The sequence below is a fragment of the Lagenorhynchus albirostris genome, chromosome 18 (genome assembly GCF_949774975.1).
Source record: "Lagenorhynchus albirostris chromosome 18, mLagAlb1.1, whole genome shotgun sequence".
In the NCBI taxonomy this organism is placed as follows: Eukaryota; Metazoa; Chordata; class Mammalia; order Artiodactyla; family Delphinidae; genus Lagenorhynchus; species Lagenorhynchus albirostris.
Window position 1 is genome coordinate 12,456,884 of NC_083112.1, and position 24,841 is coordinate 12,481,724.

General features: G+C 39.5%; 1 pseudogene; it reads left to right on the forward strand.

Moving 5' to 3' along the window:
* Positions 1–2,142: 2,142 nt before the first annotated feature.
* On the forward strand, positions 2,143–10,212 carry LOC132509000 (glyceraldehyde-3-phosphate dehydrogenase-like; annotated as a pseudogene).
* The last annotated feature ends 14,629 nt before the right edge of the window (positions 10,213–24,841 follow it).

The window sequence follows — 24,841 nt, forward strand, 5'->3', positions numbered from 1 at the left end:
CTGTCTTCAATTTCCCTGGTCTCATAATTTTCCATCCTACCTGGCTCTAATGTTGAGTCCTCAAGAAATAACCCCTTGCACCTTTCCCAGGGAAACTGCTGGGGTCCTTTTGTTCTTGCTTGTGACTACTCATATCACCAATACTCTGTTTTGCTAAAAGTTGAAGCCCAGAATGCTTGAAACTGCTCTGGTTTCTGTTGCCAGAATTTCCATTACCTACTCTCAGACTGACTCCTTTTCTCCATCACTTTGAAGCAGCTGCTTTAGAGGTTGTCTTCCTTGCTCCCCGTCAAGTTAATAAAGAGAAACCTTTTATTCCTCTATTTGTTTTTTGTTTGTTTGGATTTTCTGCTTATTTCAACATGTCTTGTCTGTTTCCTCCACTGCTGGATTCGGAGAGTCTAGAACAATGCCTGACAGAGAGCAGGTGTCTATGAAATATTTGTCAAATAATAGAATTTGTATCTTCAGTGTTTACTATGACACCTGGCACATAATAGGCCCTCAATACCTGTTAACTGAATAAACTAACAAAGGATTGGAAGAAACAGGGATGCAGAATTACATCAAGGAATTAGATGAAAATGCAATTCTCGATTCCTTCTTTCTCATATTCTACACCTAATCAATCACCAAGTGGTCAGTTCACTTCTTAAAAACCTTCCTAATATTTTCTTTTCTTTCCTGCCACTTCTACTACTTAATTCATGCCCCTGTTATCTCTATCCTGGACTATTAGTTCCCATGCCTTCGGTCTTGCTCTTCTCCAATCCAGCCTACTCTTAGTGAAATTGCTAAAATGTGTCTAGGAGTATCCCTCCCCTGATTGGTGAATCCCACTATCTGAAGGATCAAGTTTAGATTCCTCTGCAAGAACAAGGCCCTTCACGACCTGGTTCCTTTCCAACCTCCCCTTCTACTCTGCTTCCACCCTACTCCACATGTACTCTGCACTCTTGCCAGTTCCAAACTACTGCAGTTCTTTAAGGAGCTCTTTTGTGTTTCTGTGCCTCTGTTCTCTTTGCTTGGAACACTGCTCATCTACTTTGTATACCCGAGGAACTGTTGTTTATCTTCCAAAATTTCGCTTAAATGTCACTTCCTCTTTGACTCCAAGTAAAGTCTGTTGCTCCTTCCTATGCTTCTCAAGGCCCTCATCACCCTGTAAGTGTCATCGGTTGCTCCTGTGTCTGTGTTCCTCCCTCTCAGGACTATGTCTTATGCTCCTTTGTATATACAGAACTCAGCTCCACGGTTGGCATCCAGTAAGGGGAAAATAAATATTTTTTATTACAAAGACTTACATACTAAGCTAAATGAATCGAAGTCCTGCTTTGTGGAAATTAGTCAATTTTTAGTCTTTATGAAGCCCATCTGGCATATTTCAAATTCTAATAACAGTTATGGATTCTTGGTTGAACCTTCCTCTGTGGGTTTCATGGTCAATGATTTTTAAGGATTTTCTTGGGTTAAATTTTATGTTTTTATGCTAAGAAGCCCTTTCCGAGGCAGAACTTTCCACCCACATTTTTCTCCTTCTGTATTATGCACGGTTTATACAACTTGTAGAAAGCCAGGTTGTTTTATAGGTTCAAAACCAAAGAGTAATGTTCCTCATTTTGTACCTGATTCATTCTACACGGTGATATTAATGCTCTGGAAATTCTCCTGAGCTGTCATTGGGACTGGGCTCACTGCTATCCTGAAGTTAAAGCTGAGAATTTGAGCATGGGCTTTTTCTAAACCGTTAGAAGGTAGGCTTAGGGATTTTAAAAAGACTCTCAGCCCATCCTCAAAAGCTGATGTTAACATGAAGAGTTATTGCCCCCAACCCTCATCTTAGTTTATAACATAAATTATACTTTTGGAAGTTCCTGAAACTATTATTGCCTCTTCTTTCTGCTTAAAAAGCAAAATGGAAAATAAAACAATGAAAAATACAATTAGCTTAAAGATAATTTACCAAAAGAGAATTGATAATATTAAGCAAACAAGGTAGAATTAGATTGAGTTTTATCCCAATAGTTATCTGTGAATGCAGGTCAAGGAAAAAGACAAAATTATATTCAGGAGGGAAGCAAGACTGGAATTCAGAAGAGACAGGATAGGGTAATGGAGTGAAAGGGCAAGACAAGGGCACTGATGGGCAGCGAGGATGATGGCTTGAAGTGTCAAGAAAACAAAGCAGATCAGAGTAGGTGAGACTCGGCTACTCAGGAAAATAAGTCATGAATATTCCATGTTGTAGGTTCCTATCTAGGCACATTTATTAAAGGTACCACACCAAATTCATCACCATCTGTGTACTCAGGGTAGCGTGCTAGTCAGAGACACATCGCACGTCATGTCTTATTCTCAACTAACAGTACAACTTCAGTAATTCCATAGCAAATCCAAAACATTCAAATATAGTCAATATCATCCCTGAATTATATATCTGAAAGTCACATTATAAAATAAAGATTACAGCAAGACTGAAAAACTTTGAAAGTACAACTATTCTGTTATGAATCTTAAAAACTTGGCTGTGCAGAGACAAAATGAAAATGATCTTCAACCCGAGATGTTTAGAGAGGTAATGTTTTGTGGGTTAAGGACCACTTGAGCAGAAACGAGAATAATTGGCTGAAGGAGTTTCAGTGTTGTCTGAACAGAAAACGTGAATTTCGACTGAGCACTTTCATTAGTGAAGTACTCAACCATGTCCACTGTGGAAATTCTCTGGGGTGGGTGGGCTTTCTCACCCCAGGCACTGACTTCCTAGGTTTGACTGCTACAGGCTGCCATCACCGTCTGGGGGAAAGCTGAATTGGAAGCCGGTGACTCTAATTTACTCACGTGATAATTTGCCTGGAGGTTTCTATTCCAAATGGTCTCCCAGCTTCCCTTCCAGGAAGAATTAAAAGCAGCTAATTCACCACTCCTGGACTTGAGTGGAAGACCAGAATCAATGGACATGCTCTTTCAAGGGAGAAGAGCCTAATTTTGGAAATGCAAATATTTTAGGGGCGCCGTAACATATATCTAAGGATGTTTCTTTCTTCCTGGTGAAACGTGCGACTCTCTATAAAAATATCCCAGACCCAAGCCTTCCAATTTCTCACACAAGGACACCTGGCCTTTTGAGAGGTTGTGTCGCTCTTGTGACAGAAGAATCTGTAGCATAAAGAACCCAGTACTCTCTGGGGAGTTTTTCATTCTGAGAACACACGAAGGACTCTCCAGTTCTCTCCCCCTCACAAATACTCTAAAGCTGTGCCACACAGTGAGTGGCCACAAGCCCCTGAAATGGGCTGGTCTGAATTGAGATGTGCTGGAAATGTACAATACACACCAGATTTCTAAGACTTAGTACCAAAAATATGTAAAACATCTCATTAATAATTTCTTACATTGATTACTTGTTAATATGATAATATCCTATCATATGATGATATATTAGATCAAATGAAAAACACTGCTAAAATTGGTTTTACCTGTTCCTTTTTTTAAATGTGGCTACTAGAAAATTACAATTTTATATGTGTCATGCATTATATTCCTACTAGACAGTGTTCCATTAAAATTGTGAAAACCCAACCCTTTCCTAACTGCTAGAGTCGGACAGAACCCAGCAGGCATGCCAGCTTTGAAAGGCTGAGCTGGAAATTTAGATTCTAGATGCTGAGATGAAGGGTCACACAAACAACAAAGCAATAGGAGTTACCCTGGTGAGCAAGGTGATGGGCAAAGAAACAGGCAAATAAACCACGAGACCCAGGTTTCCATGGGTGTTTCAGGATGGAAGTTCTGGTTCTCAAATTGTGGTCCTTTGACCAACAGCATCAGCATCAACTTGGAACCTGTTAGACATGCAAATCCTCAGGTCCCATCCTTGACCTACTGAATCAGAAACTTTGAGAGTGGGACCCAGTAATCTGTTTTAATAAGCCCTCCCAGGTGATTCTGACACACTCTTGATTTTAGAACCCCTTCGATATCTCATGTAACATCTGCCTGCTCTGTGGGCTGCAATTAGCTGTCACCCCATTGAACAAGCGAAGAAGCTGTGTGATAAAGAAATGAAGAAACTTGCCACAATCATGTAACCTTAAGTGGTTAAAAAAAGAAAAATCAGGCTTTCAGTTCCTGAGTTTCTAATCCTAGGGTCAATACACTTAATCAGATGTAAAATCAATAAGAAAAACAAAAAGAAGAGAAACAGGGGATCTAGATCAATGATTGTTAAGTTTTTTGGAGTCACCAACCTGAAAATCTGAGGAAACTCTGGTCCCTCTTCCACAAAAATGAACTTTAATGCAACACTGATATAACTTCAGGAGGCCATTTGACCCCTTGAGGGTCCTGTCTGCCTTCAAATTTATAATCCCTCATCTAGAAACCCAAATTGGATGATGAGTCATTCTTGGTAGTAAATTAGTCCCCCTTTATAGGAATAGGGTTTTGCATGGATAATGCTTCCTACTAATATACACTGAAGGAAAAATTTTGTCTTAAATGTTTGCTAGTTGAGAACTGTGTTTCTTCTATTGGCTTAACTGGGAACAAAATGCTCATTAGTGGCTTATAACCTCAACTGCCTTTTAGCAGAGGAAGTAGCAGGCACCAAACTGATCCTGAAATCTAAAACAGGCTGGGTCTTGGGGACAGAGGGCCACGGACCTTGATCACATTTGGCTGTAATGTCAGAGTTTTGCTACAAAACGAGTAAAGGACCTTGCTTGTAGCGTCTGTCTCTGCCATTTGAGGATAGTGTTAATGACAGGAATTTCTACCTGTGATAGCTTTGGAGCAAATCAGGCTGAAAAAATTAATGTGCAATAAATGTGCCTTTGTGTTGGCAGCACAGAGGCTATTTGCAGAGCCTGAAGCTGTCTGATAAGCACAGCACAGCTCATTTTTAACCTGACTTGAAACTTTTATAATTTATTCCCAGACAATGGTGATCAAATGCTTGGGGCTTGTGGTAAAGGAGAGGCTGGTCTCTTTTTATCCACCTGCAAAAATAAAGCTGAACATTTGTTCTTTCATAAAAGGGAAAATTGGTTGTCTTGAACCGTATTGGTAAATCCTTATTGTTTCTTTAATAAGTAGTTCTACATTTCAGAAGATAGGAAAGTATTAAGTGTGAATACATACCTCTATTCATTTGGCATTATGCCTTAAAGTAACAGGCAGTCACTGATGTAAATGGATTGAGTTCTGAAAGTTTGTACTTGGGAAATTTTTTCCATAAAAAATATAAATAATATTTATTACATATATTGGCCTTGTTTTTTTCTAACTACATGAAATATTAAACATGTCTTTGGAATCACCCTGCAAAACCTAACCATTATTCATGGCACTATTTCCATGGGGCAATACAATTAATGTTAGAAACCTATTTAAACCTACCACTGGCAAAAAGAGAGACTTTTACTACCTTCTGTGACTCTGGAAGACAGATCAGGGATTTTTCTTTTCATGGGCTCTGGTGGAAGCACTTTTTCCTTCCCTCTGACCGCTAGTTTAACAAGCGGGAGGGAATTCGCCCCCTGGTGGTGATCACATATAAGCATGAAATATTCATAAACCAGGTGTTCACTCATTACAAACTGCTTATGCATTCCTTCACTCCTCCACCATGAGATTTTAAAATACATCTTTATATCTCCCCAAACATCTAGAGCATTAGCTTGCATCTGGAAGACAATCTGCAAGTTTGTTGAATAATTATTAAAGACACTGACTCTTCAGTGACAATTGAACAAGACTAAATGACATTCTTGCAAGCTCCTGGCATAAAATCATAAGCAAAAGGGATTTTCTTCCAATATGAGTGTACTGATATAGGATTTACTTTAAAATGGCTCCCAATAGTACTAATAAATTTCTAACATACTAGTCCCCAAGTTGAAATTTCTGTGCCCAGCTTTTGCAAACACCACACCCTACACACACACACACACACACACACACACACACATACACACACACACACACACACACACACACACACACACCCTACATATCACATTTAATGTTCCAGTTAAACTGGTCTTCTTGTCATTCCCTAGACACAATTTTCACTGCCCCTTCCCCTTTGCCTTTATTTATGGTTTTCCTTTGGCCCTACTGCCTAGAAGGGATTCCCTTTTTCTTTCTATATTGCCTTAAATCTCATGGTCTAACACTTCTATCTTCTAGCAATATGAAGAATAATTATTCCACCTTTCTTTCCTGAGATATATTGAGAACCTAGAATGTCCAATGCTCGGACATTGTGATCTCTCTTGTCTTAAAAAATGAAAACAGAAAACAAATCAAAAACATGTTGTCTGAACTACCCTGCCTAAATAATTAACACCTTCTTATATTTTAGCTTATCTCTAATTTTCTATTCCACACAGTCCAAAACTTTATTATATAACATCTTGTTCAGCTGTTTCCAAACTAGATTACAAGTTCCTGGGCTGAAAACTTTTCCTAAACTTCTTGTACTTCTTCATTTATTAATTCACTCCAGGCATTGCTTACCACATTTATTCATTCATTTATCTAATTCACTCATTCAATGAGCACCTATGAAATATAAATAAGATATTTTGATAATATATTGGGTTTATTGTGCTTAGTACAGGGCTATTTCTCATTATCTGTGAGATGAAAGGCTTGTTGCTATAAAATCAAACAAAAGTAACCATTAAATGGTGTTTGCCAATATCCTGACATAATGATCCTGGTTCTGCTTCAGTTTAGCATAATCCCCTTACATCTAGTTGAGATCTTACTGTATGTGTCAGCCAAGAGGTGTAGTGGGGAAAAACATGGACCTTGAGGAGCAAGAGTGGAGATGTTCATGCCTGAAAGCTTCATCTTTTCACTGTGAAACATGGTGCAATGTCACCCGCTGAGAATGAAGATGGCAGCAGGGAGCTTGGGACTTAAGGAAAAGTGAATAATCCCTGGGAGGAAGGCAAGAGACTGCTCCCTAGAGAAGCATGAAAGGATTGCTTTGAGGGTCTCACTGAGATTTGGGGACCAAAAACATATAGTAACAACAATCTGTGTTTTCTACCCGTAACATTCAGTACCTAGGGATAGGGGCAGAAAAGACCAATTCTACGTTTAGCTGAGGTCAAGACTTGGAAGGCGGATCCATTGGAGGAAATAGTTGGAAAGAGACTTGTAGTCAGGGAAGGGAGGGAAACGATGAGGCGAAGAGGAGCTTGAGAGACTGAAGAACTCAGTGGGGCACGGTGGGTGAAAGTTGGACCACTAAGGAGCTGTGGGCAGAGATTATTTTTGTATTGGTTTCCAGCTTCAGAAATGAAGCTGTTCTTGGTGAGAATGAGGTTGAGGATGGGTTGCTCATGGAGAATGGCAGTACGGGTTTTGTAAGTTAAGGAGGTGAAGTTGAAGTTTGATGGATTGCTCACCAGATGTGAATGCTGTCTATAACTATGGCAAGAGCTCTGGAAGTCACGACTCCAATGAGTCAGGTGCCAAAATCTTCAATAAATGAAGACTGGTGGGATGGGGAGAGTGGTAGAGCCACATGGCCATGAAACCCAAAGAAGGGCTATTAGAAAAATGCAAAAGGGAATTTTGCCTATTAGTGAAGCTTAATTGGTTTATAGTTTGTTTCATTTTATGAAGCTGCTTAAATTTCCCATTTAATAAATCAGAAAACATAAGTATGGCTGATAAGTGTGCCAACTGAAGAATGTCTCTAGCCATCCAGCTCTACAAGGATTGATTCATTAACCACTGAAGTTGCTGACCTTTAATACACCTTGAAAGGAGTTCCGGGTGGACATCAGGAATGAGACACTCTGTGCTCTGGGAAAACTGGCAGAACAGGCCTTTAGACAGTATGAAATTTTCAGGAGAAAGTTTTATGAACCCAAACTCATGCATCTTCCCATACTTAGAAAAGCCCTAAAACCATTATCTAAGGTGCCCTAAAACCATTAACTAAGGTGTCTGTTCTTCATGACTAGCAACAAACTTCTACTGGGATGTGTGCTTGGTTGCTTGTACCCTCTGCCAAACTCACATATATACTGACCTCCCCTCTTACCTGTTGCAACAATTTCTCCGAGCTATCTGAGAGGCTATCTCCTGGGCTATAGTCCTCAGTAAGACACTGAATAAACTCGACTCACAGCTTTTACATTGTGCTTTTTTTTTTAAGTTGACAAGTATATCAAACGTATACAAATTCAGAAATAAATACTTAGAAAAAACTTAGTTCTCTTGTTTTCTTTTAATGAGAGGCAATTTATCAGCCATAATGCATTTCCTATCTCATTTAAAAATATCACAAACTGACATTTTGCTAATGTATTACACTTAATCAAAATCATATTTTGTTTTATCTAAGCTTCGGGTAGCATTTAAGTGTTGTCCTGGGAAACCTGTTTACAAGGATTAAGCCCAAGATTAAATATTTTAATGACTAGATGGGGGAACGTTTTCTTTCTGCATCACTTCTCACCCAATTTAGGATACAAAGTACAAATCTTTTTGCAACAAAGCTCCTTGAGAATCACAGTCTGATTTCAAAACTAAGAAAATGTCATATTAAGTTTTTTAAACTTAAAACAGAAGGATAGTATGGAAACTCATACTAGTTTAAATGTTAAAGCCTAGGCATAAATCTTTATTTCTTCATCCCCTGTAGGAGGAACTATAATCTACTGGTTAGAATTTCATTATAAGTGATCTCTATATTGTAAGAGAGCCCATAGAGAGGGCTGTCACCTCCATCATGTATGCTCCTTTAAATTCTCAAGAATATCACTGGACTTAGCTAAATAATAATCAGGTCACTATTGAGAATTGTTTCTTCTCAGCTAAGCAGTAACCAGGAAAGATCAAGGCATATAGCTACAATTCCAAGTGCATAAGGCACAAGCACGTTGTTCTTCCAACTGTTCCCTTAAACTCTTGTGGATTTTTAGTGCATGGAACTGAATTAAATGGCAGGAATTTGCAGAGATAACCAGCCCAGGTCTCTACAAAAAAAGAAAGAAAAAAAAAGAGGGAGGCAGTGAACCCCATTAGTATCAAGTCAGACATTTTGGTCGGGGCTGGGCAGGTTCGGTGAGGAATGGAACCAGACAGAAGAAGGGGCTGCAGGTCTGTAGAGTTGGAATGGTGACCTGGTCCTGGCTGGTGCTCTCAGAGTTTCCACAGGACTATCCTGATGTGAACTTGAGCTTCCTGTTAGGCCCTTGAACTATGCAAGAATGCTTCCCAAGTGATAACCCTGGACTCCTGTGCCTCAGCCCAACTCTACACCTGCTCCTCTAGGCAAACGCTCCACCTCACCTGTCACCTCATCACTGTGAGTAACTTCATGGAACACATTAGTTATGTGCCATGCAAACTAAGTTAAAATCTCTTTTAGGCCTCATCCCCACCAGCATCAAATGGGGTGATGTTGATGTGGAGTTCCCTTGTGTCTTTGAGAAGGCTGAGGTTTACTTGAAGGTAAGTCTTCATCTTTGCCCCTTCGGCTGATTCTCCATGTGCATGCAATGGGAGTGAACCATGAGAAACCTGAGAGCTCTCTCAAGATCGTCAGTAATGCCATCTGAACCACCAACCACAGTGGCTCTCCTGCCCAAGGTTATCCATGAAACTTTCACGTCACGGAGGACTCACCGTCACAGTCCATGCCATCAACGCTACCCAGAGACTGATGGTGGCCCCTCTGGCAAACCATGGTGTGAGGGTCATGGTGCTGTCCAGAGCATCATCCTTGCTACCAAAGGCACTGCCAAGAGTGTGTTCTAGATCTGACCTGCCATCTAGAGAGAGCTGCTAAATTTGACATCAAAAATGTGGTGGAGCAGGTGTCAGAGGGCTCCTGAAGAGCATCCTGGGCAACACTGAGGACTAGACGCTCTCCTGTGACTTTAACAGAGTCACTCACTTCTCCACCTTGATGCAGGGCCTGGCATTGCCCTCAGTGACCCTTTTGTTAAGCTTATTTGTTGGTATGAATTTGGCTACAGCAACCATGTGATAGACCTCATGGTCCATGTGGTACCAAGGAGTAAGATTTCCCTGGAAAACAAGTCTAATAGCCTTGAGGTAGAGAGAGGTTCTCATCTGCTGAGAAGTCCTTGCCTCACCTCTAGCCCCCACCACAGTGAAAAACTCCCCTCCCCCACACAATTCCCATTCCAAGCACCTGAAGAACCCTACCTTGTCGGGTAGCATCAGCACAATCAATGATACACTGTACCCAGAGGAGGGAAATCTACATGAGTTCCCCTCTGAGAATCACATCCAAGCTCTTTAGTATGGCCTTTCTCTTCCTAATTGAGCTCTCAGATTACTTTTCTGTGCTCACTTCTAACCATTCATCCAATCCAATATCCTATACTTCAGCCATATTGACCTATTTGCTGCATTTTAACGACTCTGTTTTAGTGAATACTATTTCCTTCCTTGAATGCTCTTTCTATGATCTTTGGCTACCTGATAGATGACAGCTAATCTTGAGGTAATTAATGTAACAGAGTGTCAAAGAAGGAAGTCAGAAAGGGCTGTGGAGAAAGGTCTTGATAATGAAGAGTTAGCAGTATATTATTACTCACTGATAAGCAAATCACTCATGATTATTGGTTGTGAAATAGCTAGACATATGTTACTGAAGAGGCATGACCCAAATGTCACCTCTCCTTCATTGTTTTCCCTATCCCCATTCCCCACCTCCTAATAAAATATCTTCCTGCTAGAATTATTTCCTCCTCTACTATAATGAGAGAGCCAATCCACCACCTGTGAGGTCTTTCATTCCTAAGGTTCTAACAAAGAAATGAAGTTTCTTCACTTCTAAGGTTCTCATTTCTAAGGTTTACTTAGAAGGATTCCATTCCTTCCAGCCTCTTCTCTGAGTCCTTATAATATTATATTCATCTTTCCCTCTTTATTGGGGTCTTCCAGTCTATCTACAATTATGCAGAGATGCCCCCACCCTGAGTCACTTGACCTTAGTTCCCTGCTAGCTAACATCAGTATTTCTAAACTTTCTCACCCAACTGTTCCAGTGGGCAATATACTGACTGGTATGTCCTCTGTTTTGTTATTAAGGCATTTCTCCACAGCCCCTTTCAGCTTCATCCTTCACGCTTTCCACTGTTATCCCAGTTCCCTCAAGATCATCTAACCAAAAAAAAAAAAAAAAAAAAAAAAAATTGAGATACCAAATGCAATGGCCTTACTTTAATTTCTATTTGACATAGATGATCTATCCCAGCTCTTGAAATGCTCTCCTCCCCATCGTCTTCTTTCAGGACACCACAACGCCCTTGTTTTCTCCTATCTTTTCAAGCACACCCTTCAGACTCTCACTTGGATTCCTCCCTCCTCTTCCTCCTTCACCCTAGATATACCCTGGATTCTCATCTCTTTAATAGATATTTTACTTTCACAATTTTAGCTATGATTCCTGTATGGATTAGTCCCATATGTAAGTACTGACCTCTCTACCAAGCTCTGGTTATGACTTCTGTCTGCCTATGGGATGCTTCCACTTATGGATACCACCAACACTTGGTACGACATCTCTACAACTAATTTTCATTATCTCTTTTCCAAAGACACCTGTGTGTCTATGTCTTACATTTCCCTTCCAGAAGAACCACACTGAAACCATGACCAAGAGATAAAGAGCTCTGCTACTTTTAAAGGCTTCCAAAAATGATAATTTCCTAAGCTTCTTTGGCAAACAAACTTTATAAACCAGGCTACAGAGAACTGAAGGAAAATGATGATCCTTTTACGTCTTAAGGTAGATAGAGTTCTGCATTTTAAGGCTATAGATTAAAAAAAGGCTAATTTTATAAGGAAAATCCCTTTTAGGGAAGCACATAAAGAGATTTCAATAGATTCTTTAAAAGACAAGATAGGCTTAAGAGTACTTACCTTAGAGGGATTATTTACATAAGATATAAGGCAAAAAGAGATCTTGGAAAAATAAGATGCTGTATGAATGCAAAGATTGTTTCATTCTAATTATGTTAATTTAATTCATTTACTCCATGGGGATCATGCCTTAAAGATTTCAAAAGATTTAGTCATCTTCCTCTGTTACAGATTTACTTTAAATCTTTATCTCTTCGTCTATCTACCTTTTTGCCTAGAGGCTTTTGGTACAAAATGTTTCCATTAGAAGAAATATTTGACTAACCCTTTAAAATATGAACAGAATAACATCTATTCTGGATTGCTAGCTGTTCTTTGAATAATAAATCTTGCTGCAGTTAAAAATGGATAATTAAGGTCTGTTTTAGAGACTTGATTTCAGAGAAATCAAGTAATAATCAGTAATAAAGTGAGAATGAAAAAATGAAAATGAAAACTGATCAGGAGTGAATAACAATTTTCCACTTCCATTTAAAGGAATCTCTCAGGCACTAAATTTTATTCACATTGCCACAGAGGCTACTCAAACTATTTATCTGCTTTCCAAATAGTCTCATATTTTGGGTAAAGGAAATGTAAGCTATGTTATTTTGGCTCTATAAGATAAACAGGAATGAAAAGCAATTCAGAAGTTCATGTTGCAGTGGAGGTTGAGAAGGAGGGAAAAAGAGCAAGGATGTGTTGAGCAGGAGTAACTGGCCAAGCCCCTCTGCCCATTTCTTCCCCACAACGGCCTCTTCCTGGGAGAATCCCAGGCAGGCAAGGTCACTATGCCAGTTTTAAGGTTGCTGTGTCTTCAAAACCCATCTGCCTCTCAACATCCTTAAGCTGGCAAGGAACTGCTGGTCATAAGGGGCTGCTGTAGGTCTCCAGGACAGACTGTTCTACAAGAGGACCAAAGATGTAACTAACCGCAAACAAGGATGCCCTTTATCCACTCTCATGGCGTGGCACTCAAATACATTCAACATCATCGTGGCTTTTAGGTCAGCCCTAACAACAGGAGAGAGGCACCAAACTCCTGTGAGAGAATCCCAAAACACCTGAACCATCCTCTCCAAGAAAATCTCAAAATCTCATGGAAACTATCAGGAGAGGACCACAAGACGAAAATAAAGCTCTCTTTTTTTTTTTTCTAGACTAATAACGTTGACATTTCCAATGACAATCCACAGCATTCACACCAAACTAAACTGATTAATTATCTCACTTGTCACCTTCATAAAAGTTTAAGTTCTACTTGAGATGACTGGAGAACAGCTTAGCAAAAGTCAAACAAACTAAAACCAAAACCAATAACTGCTCATTATCTGTTGAAGAAGTTTAATTTTTAATATAACCTCTATTCCCTAAACTCTGTTTAATGAAGAAACTAAAGTATTAAAGACATCAATCTGCACAGGTAAGTCTTTAATACTTACAAAAAGTCTAAAGATAATCAAAACAGCCTATTATTAAAGGTTACATGTGGGAGAATTGGGGGGTTTGATGATGCTCTTGTGGACTCCAGGTAGGCTGGCTCTAAATAGTGCTTGGTTACACATCTGTGCATGTGTTCAATCTGTTTGCTAATCTTAAACACGCTATCGATGTCAACTGTTGTATTTATGTTAACTTTTTTTTTTCAGATAGCTTTGAGTGGCATACAGAGGTATGGTTATCTTTCCAAACGATTTTTGTAAAATATAATAGAGAGATTGTGTCCAAAGCATTGGATAGTTTGTTTTTGTTCCACTATTTTTTACCATACATGCACAAACTCAATTGGAATAATATACTTGAAACTTCTCAGAATAATTACTTCGTTATTTTGATGTCTGAGAATTACAAATTACTGAATAGGACACAATTCCTGATGCCACAGAGGGCAGGGAGGTGAGCCCAGAGCTTCTGTGGGTTGGCTCCAGCCAGAGCCCTGGCAGGGTGACATGTGGGTCTGAATGGCAGCTGCCTCACTCCAGGCAACCAGGGGCTGCAGGTCCTGCTTCATGGAAGCAGAGCCTTGCTGGAAGTATGTGAAGACCTGAGGCACCTCCCTGTATGTGTAAAGTGGCAGCTTGGACCCCCAGTGACAAGTCCCTTGGGTGAAGTTCCTGCATAGCCACTGGGAGTGGGGACAGCTCTCCCCAGCATGGCCGCTGCTACCCAGCCTCGCAGAGTTGATCCCCTATTGAGAATCCCGATTTATTTTCTAATCTAATTTGACACTCTCTTTTAACTGGCAAGTTTGGACCATTTACATCTATTTTTATTGCAATATCCTTGAAAATATTTCTATTGTTCTATTTTGTGTTTTCTATTTGTCCTGCTATTTTGATGCTTTTTCTCTCCCTTTCTTTTTGCCTTTTGATTCCATTTTTTAAAGTTACCTAATTTCCTTCTGAAATGCTGAAAGTTATTCACTACATTTTTATTTTATTTAACCCTTAACTTCATATTTATATATAACTTAAAATTAAAGTTAATATCTCCACCTTCCTCTAACAAATAAAAGATCTTAGAAAGTTTTAACTAAAACCACTTGCTTGCCAGATACTCTTACCCCATTTCCATTTCGAACTTAATTTTTTTTACATGCAAAATTAAATATTTTTTTCATAGACTCAACATTTTAGATTTAACCATATGTTAACCTTTGCTCATTTCTTCTTGCATCTCAGACACACCTTTAGTTTCTCTTTTCTTCTTCCTAAAGTTGTTTAGAAGCTTTAATGAGGATCAGTTGGTAATAAACTCTCCAAATTTATTTGTTGAAAATGTCTTTATTTTGCCCTCATTCTTGAATGCAATTTTAACTAGATATATATTACCAGATAGACAATTTTTTTTCAGCATTTTGAAAATATTGTTCTCCATCTCTGTTGTTGATGTTGAGAAGTCAGCTCTCTCACTAATCAATAGAGTCCCCCAAAGGGTGGTCTGTGGAGCTTGTTAGAAATGTAGATCTCAGACCCCAGCCTAGACCAATTGAATCAGAATGACTGAGATTCTCCAGTGTGTATTTGTTAAGTAAAATCTCTTAGAAAATGTTCAAGACAAGTTTATATTACTTAGATTTTCATATTGCAATGTGTTTCTTCGACAGAAAGGTCCCTATGTTATCATATTTTTTGTCAATATGCAATAATTTATTTTTTAAATGCTTCTCAGTGAAGAAACAGCCAAGCTGAAAAAATCCAAGATCTTTGACTTTAAAATTAATAGTTATATTCATAGACTACATGGAAAATCTGTTTCCTGATAGTTCAGGGACCTTTCATCAAATTTGGTGATTCAGTTATCTTCCCAGAAAAGAATGTCAGCAGTTTGGGAATACTGGAACAATAGCCTCGTCTGGGCCCCTTCGTGCTTCCCCTCCACTGGCAAACAGGAGAAGGATAAAAAGCTTGAGCAGAAATAAAATCAGACACAGAACCTAATGCGGGAAGAGGCATATTTTTCCTTACCGTGCTGATGGATGAATGGGAAACTTAAGACTTGAGTGTTTTAAAAGCTGGTGCTTTTAAGACTAATTATCTGTAATGACAATATGTCTGCCTGCTATGTAAATAAGAAGCTGGAATCAGACACATCTGTCATAATGAAATGTGACACAGGGGAGATTAGACAAAAGCTTTCTGTACAGTGAGATCTTGGATAAACTCTTCCTCTGACTAATAAAATGTTCAATTGTTTGAGATGCTTGCACTGAGACTGGGATGGCAATAGGACCAGATTGTTGCAGGAGTTTTGTATGGATGAGTTATGCAGATCCAACCTGACTAGTCCATGAAAGCTCAGTGGAGGCTGAAAAAATCTATCCATCAGCCATCGCCATTATCTGCGTAGGGGTGCGGGATCCACACAGAGCTGAGGACTAGTACCTGACATCATTGTATCGGTTTATTTACATCGAGGAGCTCTTTCTGAAGAAATCCCTTTTCTCTCTCTCTCTCCATCCAGAAACCCTCATAAAACAGGCAGAAACTGTTGTGACCTGAGCCTTCCCGTGCCCCACTCCCTCTCTCTCCTGTAACTTCCACCTCTCCCTTTCAGCTGGCTCTTTCCCATGAGCCTAAATCTGCACACGTGTCTCCCACAAAAAAGGAATTAACAAAACAAAGGAAGTCCTCTTTGAATTCTGCCTACCCACTTGGCAACAAGTGTCTCACTCTCTCCCTTCACACTCAACTCACTGAAAGAGTGGTGCATTTCCATATCCTCCCTTTCATTCTCAAAGCCGTTCTAGCCTGGCTTCTGCCTGGATTCGGCTGTGAAATTCCTCTTGGTAAGATCACCAACAGCAGCAAGGTGGCAATGTCTTAGTCCTCACCTGGTTGGCCGTCTCCAGGGCACGCAGCTTCACTGATAACTCCCTCTCTTCCAGAGTTTCTGTACTCCCTTGGCCTCCAGGACCCCACTTCTCCTGCTGCATCTCACTTCCACCTTCTGCCCCCATCTCCTCTTCGTTGATCCTCCCATTAAACATTGGTGAGCCCCAGACTTCATTACGGGGCCCCTTCTCTTCACACCCACAGCCTCCCCACAAGGCTGAGAATCCCAAAATCTGTTATGTGCTGTTCAAACTCCTTCTTCATCCATCCTCACATAGATGTTCCACAGACACCTCAAACTCAATGTGACCAGAAAGGCTTTATTGAAAAAAAACAAAAGAAAAAAGAAAAAAAAAATGGTTTCCTTCTGTATTTCTTATCCTCTCAGTTGCTCTAAACAGTAACCAAGAGATAAGCTTTGTCTCCTCTCTCTTCCCCAAAGTCTAGCCTCAATATCACTGAGTCCCACGGATTTCCCTCCGTCTTACCTGCCCCCTCTCTCCATTCTCATTGTCACCGCTATAGTTCACACACTCATTATCCCCTGGCTGGAATACTGCCTCCTAACCAGTCTTCCTGTCATTATATTTGCTCCCTTCCAGCCCATTCACTTTACTCCCACCAGGGTGATCTGCTAAAGTTGCAAGCTTCAATCTGTTGTTGAAACTCTCTCTACTGGACATAAACTTATGCACCCTCCCAGATCTTTCAGCCTCCCTGTCTCCTCAACCATGGCCACTTCCAACCCCCCAGCACATGCCTGTGGAGATCTTCTTCCTGAACCCAGGGCCTGGAGCTTCTAACTCCCCTCCACCACTTCCAGACTCAGAGGAAGCATCACGTGTTAGTCCAGGTCCTCTGAGAAGCAAATGCTAAGATGCGAATAGACATGCAATGCAGATCTGATCCTGACAGAAGGAGAGAAGGATGAAAGTGTGGATGGAAGTGTCCTAGACTGCAGTGCAGTTCTAAGGAAATTTTGGCAGGGCCACTGGGAAATTCTCAAGCTAAATCTCCTGTGAGAGGAGTCCCCTGTCTCCCAGGAATAGATCTGTCTTAATATTTCTGCTATGATCAGTCACTGGGGCAGAGAAGGAAGTGTGGCCTCTGTACAGCACAGCATATTTTCAGACCCACCAAGCAGTACTGTTGGACAGACGTAGAAGCAACCCAATGTATGATGGAAGTGGCACATTTGGGATGGGGCTGGAGCAGGTCCAAAACTATGAGTAAAGTACCAGTAACTTCTGGTCCAGACTGCCATGCTACCTACTTCTACCATATCAATGCCTCTCCTTCAACCCATGAATTTCCACTGACCAACTCTCAGAGGAAGAAAAGACAGGACTGGCTCACAGATGTATCATTATGCTGTGTTGGTGGAGCTGGAATTGGACAGTTGTCACATGATAGCCCCAACTGTCAGTAACCCTGAAAGATGGTCTGATGTGGATGACTGACCTTGTCCAGCCAGTGCTTGTGCAAAAGGCCCATGGCCAGACCAGGGGTGACCAGGGTAGCAGGGATGAAGACCATGCATGAGCCTAATGACAAGGGCTTCTTGTCTTATGGCCAATCTGGTTATAGCCACTTTTGAGTGGCCAGTGTGCCAGCAACAGAGACTGAAGCTGCGCCCTCAACACATCACCGTCCTTCGAGGTGTCATCCTACAGCCTACCTAGTGGCAAGTCAATGACATCAGAGCTTATCCACATTGGAGGAGAGAGTAATTATTACTCCATACCAATACTGATACAAATTCTGGATGTGGGGTTGCCTTTCCTTTATCATCACCACCACCAAAGCGTTTACAGAACACTTTATCTCTCAACGTGTTTTCCACACAATGTTCACTCCAACACAGGACCTTTTCTACAGCAAAGGAGGTGCAGAAATGGGCTTGTCACCAGGGGACTCACTGATAATACCAGGTACCCCACAATCTAAAAGCAGCCAGACCAACAGAATGATAAGCAGCCTGTTGAAGGCTTAGCTATGGGTCTAGTATCTTGCAGGGTTTGGTTGCTGTCTTCTAGGAAGTGATATACTGGCCAAATCAATAGCTGATATATAGTATTATGCCTCCAACAGTAAGAATATATGGGTCCAAGAACCAAGTGAAGTAGAAGTAGCCTCCTCACCACACAGGGGTCCATTTGAAATATTTGTGCTTTTATTCCCTATAATCTAAGGTTGTACCCAATTAGAGGTCCTAGTTCCCAGGGAAGGAGCATTTCTGCCTGTGTGAATAATGAGTTTCATTGAACTTAAAGTTAACGACTACCTGACCACTTGGGGCTTTCATGCCAATAGTTCAACAGGCAAGGAAATTATTTACTGTCTGATTGATGTAATTAAGGAGTTGGTGTTGACCCTCCACAAAATGGGGTCATAGGGGATAATATCTGAAACCCAAGGGATTCACTAGGTCTCTCTCAGCACTGCCATGCCCACTGATAATCGTTAATGGAAAATACAGCAACAATAACGCAAAAAGTACAGGACAAATAAAGGGTCAGTCCACTTGAAGTTCTGGGTCACTCCAGCAGGAAAGCAACTTAGACCAGCTGACAGTTGGCCGTAGGTAGGGAAATACAGAATGTCTGATAGAGGTGAGAGATGATAAATGTCAATTAGAGCCTCAGGACCAGCCCACTGTAGCTTATTCCACCAACCCACTTGCCTTAAGTGTCTCTGCAAATCACAACTAGTCACCATCTTGAAGGCAGCTCTGTGACTGTTTGACTTGGGGAAGCAGTGAGCACAGCCTGTTCTCACAACAATGGAAAGCCCTGTAGTGTATGAGGGAGCCACATACAATGGAAGGTCACAAGCAGATCTGAGGAGCACAAGAGGTCATCTATATAGGGCACATCCTATATTGGCCATTTGTTCTGCCACAATGACGAGTTCCATGTGGGCTCACGCAGTCCTGCTGCTAAGGCAGACACCTGGAGTCTCTGGTCCCTCTTCCTATTCCTAGACTCAGATGGAGCACCACACTATGAGGCACGGAACCTGGCTCTCCAGAAGGTGCCGGATGATGCAAGCCAGAAGTCCAGGGAGTTAACATTCTGCAGGTGAACTCTATTCAATGGGAGACAAGAGAAGGGAGGGTGCTAGCAGATGAACTCCCTCTCCATACACCCTCTGATAGACAGATTTGAGACACAGTTTTTCTGTATAGCCTATTTGGGGGGGTTTCATGTGGCTGAGAAACTGGCTGTTTCTTCATGAAGCAACAGCCAGCTCCATAACTTAAGACATTGTGTTAGCTCCGTCCATGACTCATTTCACTTTCCCTCTATCACACTCCCTGACATTACCCTTCCCAGGACAGCAATAGCATTTAATCCTTGCCTCGGGTTCTGTTTGGTAAAGAGCCTGGGCTAAGTCTCATTTCACTGCTTACTCTACCTAAAGAAATCCTCAGATAGGCTCCGCTGACATTTCCAGTCTCATCACGTATGGTCCCCAGATCTCATCCTTTGGTAAACCAAGCAGACTAACTGACAGGTTTCTGAGCTGCCCCCTTTTTCACAGCATCTGCAACTGCTCTTTCTTCTGCCTGGACAGTGCTCCCCTAGCCACTCCCTGTGTGAACTTCCAACCATGCCATGAATCAAGTTGGACAATAGTCAATCCAGTACTTCACAAAATATCATTAAAATGAATGAGAATATTTAGAAGTCTCTTTTGAGTCTCCTTACTTAATATTGAAAGATTAAAAAGACAAAAAGCTACATATGATTGGATAAATACTAACTCTTCCTATTATGGTAAAAATACTTGAAATACAAGGAAACAAATATGGAGACAATCCAAAACACATTCATTTATCAGCAAATATCATTGAAAGATTCTCAGCAAACACTGCTTAAAATGTAAAGAGATAAATGTTAAATTGTACATTACAGCAGGTTTTCTGTATATATAGAAAAGAATAAAGATATTCCTAACAAGTCAGTGTATAAGATTTCTAGTTGGGTTCAAAAAAGAAATACAAAAATAATTCATTTTCTTATGGACAACTAAAGGAAAACATGTACCAAAGAAGGTGTATTCTCAACAGTAACTTCTTTAATAAAAACAAAGATTTATGGAAAAATATGCTTAATGGAATAGCTACTTAAAGTGGAAAAAAATATTCTGGGATAAAGTCACAGAGACATTTCAACGTATGAAACCCTGCACTGCTTCATTCATAGTCAAGATGTTACAGCAAAGAAGTTGAAGCCAGAAGTGTATCAAGTGCTAGAGATGTCAAAAATATAGTTACTTTCTATGAAGACAAGACCCTTAAAATAGACTCTTTCACAATACTTTGTAATGATGTGGGGAATAACCATGATAATCTTTTGAGTGACACAGAGGACTCTGGGGGGCTATTTGTGGCAAAATACATAAAAGACTTGTTGACTATCAAGGTATTATACATCTCTATTATACAAACACCATGCTACAAATTTGCTGTCTTTCTCTGGGATGACAAGCGGCTGTCAGGATATGCTGTTTGGAAGATATTTTCAAAGACATAAACACCCTTAATCACTTCCTTCAAGGTAGAGCTGCCATTTTGATAATTTTGATTTTAATAATGAGTTGAGAAAATAACTGCTTCTTGAAAGAAACATACTCTGGGGAGAATATTTTGAAAAATGAATGTTTGAAATTATTTACATAATTACCTGATGAGACAACTGAAAACAATGTGTGCTGTCTGTAACAACTCTCTTATATGCTCACTTTTAAAAAGTTCAAAATAAATATTTCAAACCCATTTTTAAATCATCCACATGTGAGATTTCAGTGAAACTATATCTATTTATAAAAATACAAAAAATTCAGGACCTTTTGATGACTCTGAACAAACAGTTGACTGATATCAGGGAAGATGGACATCTGGTGGGCAATTTTCAACTAAAATCTTTGCATAATCAGTGAATGGAATTGAAAACCAGCATCACGACCCAGCAGGCACAACCAACCATGAACATCTCCAATTTGGATATACGTATCTTTGTGAGGTATCTTTTTCACTAGGACCACCATTAGATCCAACTATGGAAAGAAACTGAACTTATTATAGAATAATTATTATAGAAGTTAAAATCATGTTTTTCAAAAACAATGTAGCATATTCAATCACAGGGATATGCAGTGAAAATTTTTTAATATAATTGCTTATTTCATCTTTGTCTTGTCCTTTAAGAATTTCATTTTTTTTCTGTTTGGTACATAATTCATGTATATAATAAATAAAAATACATGACTACTTGGCAATGATTTCTTGGATATGACACCAAAAGCACAGGGAACAAAAGAAAAATAGATAAGTTGGACTTCCTCAAAATAACAAACTTTTGTCCATCAAAAGACAATATCAAGGGAGTTCCCTGGTGGTCCAGTGATTAGGATTAGGTGCTTTCACTGCTGTGGGCCTGGGGTTCAATTCCTGGACAGGGAACTAAGATCCTGCAAGCTGCACAGCACAGCCAAAAAAAAAAAAAAAGACAATATCAAAAGAGTGAAAAGGCAACCTATAGAATGGGAAAGAATATTTGCAAATCTGATAAGGGATTAATAGCCAGAATATATTTTTTAAAACTGCTGCAACTCAACAACAAAAAACAAACAACTCAATTTAAAAATGGGCCAAGTACTTGGATAAACATTTCTCCAAAGAAGATATACAAATGGTCAATAAGCACATGAAAAGATGCTCAACATCACTAGTCATTAGGGAAATGTAAATCAAAACCACAATGAGGTACTACTTCATATCCATTAAGATGACTATTCTTTAAAAAAAAAAGAAAGAAAATAACAGGTGTTGTTGAGAATGTGGAGAAATTGGAACCCTCATATATTGCTGATCGGAATGTAAAATGGTGCAACCACTGTGGAAAACAGTATGGCAGTTCCTCAGAAAGTTAAATATAGAATTATCATATGATCCAGCAATTTCATTTCAAGGTATATACCCAAAGAAATTAAAAGCAGGGACTTGAACAAAACCTGTACACCAATGTTCACAGCAGCATTATTCACAATAAGCCAAAAGGTAGAAATAACCCAAATGTCCACTGACAGATGAACAGATAAACAAATATGATATATACATACAATGGAATATTATTCAGGCTTAACATGGAAGGATATTCTGAGGCATGCTGCAATATGAATGAACCTTGAAGGCATTATGCAAAATGAAATAAGCCAGACACAGAAGGACAAATATTGTAAGAGTCCACTTATTTGAGGTACCTAGAGCAGTCAAATTCATAGAGACAGAAAGTAGAATGCTGGTTGCCAGGGGCTGGAGAAGGGGAGAATGGGAAGTTATTGTTTAATGGGGACAGTGTTTCAGTTTGGGAAGAAGTGGCTGTACCACAATATGAATGTTCTTAAAGTCACTGAACTGTACACTTAAAATGATAACTTTTATGTTATGTACATTTTACCACAATACAAAAATAAAAAAAGAGTCCATGATCAAAATGTACGTATATCTGAATGATAGATAGACAGTAAGGGTAGATGATGGAGGCTTCTTTATCCTCAGCACAACATATGTTCAATTAATTCTTGTGGAAGGAAGAAAGGGAGGAAAGAAGTCTGTCTTGGAAATAAGGCGTGGAGGCTTATTTCCTGTGTATCTCTTTGAAGGAAACAACTATTGGGCACCTTGAGTGATACCAGCAATATATTCCCTTAGTACATAGACTTTTCTCAACATCTATCCTGCCCTTCTCCTCCTTTCCAAATTCTGTTCTCACAGTGTTTTCAACTTCACAGCAGCTGTCAGATTTGCAAATGCTAAGTGGAACTTGTGATAACCGATAAGCACGCTGCAGTGAATATGGTAGGAGAACTCTGTGCCGGGGTTCCTAAGCACGCAAAAGGAGCGACATTCAGGCAAAATTCTCCCATGGAACTTACATGCAGAAGAAAAGAAAAGTCTATCCATGTGCCTAACACCACGCAGGAATGACTGTCAGGTTCAATGAAGTAAGTTTGCTGATCCAAGATCTGGAGCCTAGTTATGATGAATTACCATACAAAAACTTTGCCTGCTCAGTTTTCTTCCCCCAAAGTCTATGTTTGGGACCTTATTCTAATTGAAATCTTTGGAATTAAATGCTATTAACAGTATGACATACAATATGGGGTAATTCTTCTAAAAGATAATGAAATTTAAAACCCTATAATGCTTTCAGCTTAAAAGTTCATTCTATGCCTAGGACAAGTGTCAAAGACAACAGTCTCCTTTTATTAAAAGGAGACTTTTAATAAAATAATATAATATTTAGTATGTGTAATGATAAATCTACAAAGAAAAAGAAACATCAATAGGCTGCTGTTAGAATCTGTGGTATCCCAATGTTTAAACACTGAAAAACCAGTGCTAATCTTCAGATATAAAAGTTAGTGGAATTCTTCCATTAAAAAAATGATATTCTGACAGTACATTCTTATATAAATATTAATGCATTTTCTTTTACAAAAAAAAAATGAAGTCAGCAACTCTGCTAGCTTGGATACAAGATTTAAACGCATAGGGAGGAAATAAAATGTCATGGGAATATGGGGTTGAAGAATCCTTGTTTTACCATTAAAGTCTCCTCTTTACAAGAGCATATGGTAGGGACCACATCATTTTTGCTCATTTCTATATCCTTAGAACCTTTCAACAATGCCTGGCACTCGGTAGGTATTTTGTAAATATTTTTTAAATGTATAAATAAAAGAACAAAGTTAGGCATCTATTAACTGTATTTCAAAGGGAAATTACCAAAATAGGCCACAAATTTGTTTACTTACAGAACTGAAACTCCATCTCACTAGAATGACATGCTTGGAACATGACTAGTTAGTGGCAGAGTCTAAAGGTAGACTAGTCTTTTCATTCCTCTCCCCTGAAATTTGTGCTAAAATCACTTAAGCTTAGAGAGCTGAGTGGAGCCTGACCCTTTATACTATGATATCAAGCTCTTCTCTAGTCATTGCCCAAAGCTAAAGTAGTAAATAGCAAAGTGGAGGATGGGGGCCCCAGATCTCCTCACCCACTAGGAAGAATGGAAGAGGGAAAACTACAACAGAAGTGGGAGCAGATGCTGAAAAAGCAAGGAAGAAGAAGAGGGGGATACAGGAAGACTCATCCTTACCTGATCTGAGGATTCACCACCATTTTCACAATTCGATTCATCCACTCTGAATTAATGTTCTCTAGGGTCCTTTTCAGTACTAACTTTCAATACCAAAGAACTGAATACAATCTTAAATATTTCTTTTCTACACCGAATGTATACCATACTATCGAACTTAAAGGAGATGCACTGCTATACACCAAGATAAAAATAAGGTTTCATAAAATTAGGATTGTTTTTCCAACTACAGTTTTTTGGGTAATATTCAGTTACATTCCAAGACTTTCTAAAAAGACTAAACAACTTTTATGTTACCGAAAAAAAATTAAATAACTTTCCATGTTTGCTCAAAAACATGTTAGAGAGGAAAAAAAATTGTAAAACACAAATAATACTTAGATCCAGAAAAGAGGAACATTGTATTTGTTTTTAAATGTGTTATAAAAAGTGATG